Raw genomic sequence first — 1,602 nt, forward strand, 5'->3', positions numbered from 1 at the left:
CAGCGTATGCACGCTGGTAGCCATGCTTTTTCCGCCACGTGTCTGTGGTGATGTTGTGGACCACCGGTTGGCAAGCAGTTTTATATAATTGTACCTGATTTAAGGCTATAAGATGGTTTCTGATGGCGTAAGGGGCAATGTTTGCTATAATGGTGTGGCTATAATAGTTTAAATGGGGTGGATTTGAGACACACAATCACAAAACCAAGACATAATTTTTGCCAGCCTGAGAATATCCCAACAGCCCCAAGCCAAGTTCTTTCCCATACTGCTTTTACGTTGCCAGGTGGTTATTTTGCGGCCGAGGAAGGCGGCAACACATGGCTTTTTGCCAGGCATTTAAAAAAGCGTTGTCTGGGGGGCTGCTAAAGATGTCTGCTATGGCGGCTTACTATGGGTTACCGTGGGGTGGGCTGCCAGGCTATAAAAAAAAAATAAGTCCTGTAGGTGGGCTGCTTAGGCGGCTACAAATGATACCAGGCAGACTGAGATTAATAACCCCCATGGACTGGTTGGCAATGCCGAGTCAACATAGCCCCACCCAAATCCGTCCCCCAATCTCTATGTGGTTCCTGAATTCTGATCCAATATATGGTAACCGGGGTAGTTGCTAAGGCTGTTACTAGGTGGCTGGTAGTTGCCGCAAATACTTGCGTGTAGTCAGAGAGAGTTCTAGGCAAGCCGCACGATTTGACACCTCATTCATGAGACTACGACAAACAGTGCAGGAGAGATAGCGCGGCCAAAAGTTTTCGGGCGACTAGATAGAACACTTAGAATGTACATTTCCTGAAGAAAATGTGGTGTGCTTGCGTGGCAAAACTAGGCCCTCGGTTGTTTAGGTCTTTTTATAGAGTTCATAGCCGATTTATCTCTTAGCTAATCACTATTAGCATGTAGCTATTCAACTGCTAGCATGACTAGCATGTTGGAATTCTAGGTTGCTAGCATGAGTCAAAAGAGCCAACCGCCAGGTCTGTCGATGTTCTGATTTCAGAGATTAGGTTTTGCAAAAACGGTTTTGGCTAGGGTACTCTGTTGGGTTGCTAGGAGTGGCTGACAGCTCCCAATGACGATACTCCCAAAGGTGCTGCTTGACAGTAAAGCTAAAACCCCATCTGTTGTTCTGATGCAGAGGATATAGTTCTTGCAAAGTGGTTGCTAGGGTACTCTGTTGGTTGCTAGGGAGTGTATCTGGATAGCTGGCAGCATTGATTTCTGTGGCTGTTGCATGCAATGTAAACGCAACTGCCTGTAATGTATGTTCTGATGCAGAGATATAGATCTTGGAAACAAACGGGTTATAGGGTAATACTGTGTTTGGCTATAGAGGTTTGCACCCGGCGCAATGATGTGATACTCCAAAGGCTGGCTGGGCAGTAATGAATGATAAGCAAACCAACCCTATGGCCTTTGATATTCAGATTTTAAGATATCCCTCTGGCGCTTCTGGGGTTGCTAGGTAGCTCTAAATGGCTGCTAGGGCGCATAAGTGAAGTCCTGGAATGTGAACTTTGGATTGGCCGCTGCTACCTCAGAGCCACAAAACGTTTTACCTTTCATGTTTCCTACAGCGATAATCTATCCTAAAGATATTAATTT

The sequence above is a fragment of the Cyprinus carpio genome, unplaced genomic scaffold (genome assembly GCF_018340385.1).
Source record: "Cyprinus carpio isolate SPL01 unplaced genomic scaffold, ASM1834038v1 S000000324, whole genome shotgun sequence".
Taxonomy (NCBI): domain Eukaryota; kingdom Metazoa; phylum Chordata; class Actinopteri; order Cypriniformes; family Cyprinidae; genus Cyprinus; species Cyprinus carpio.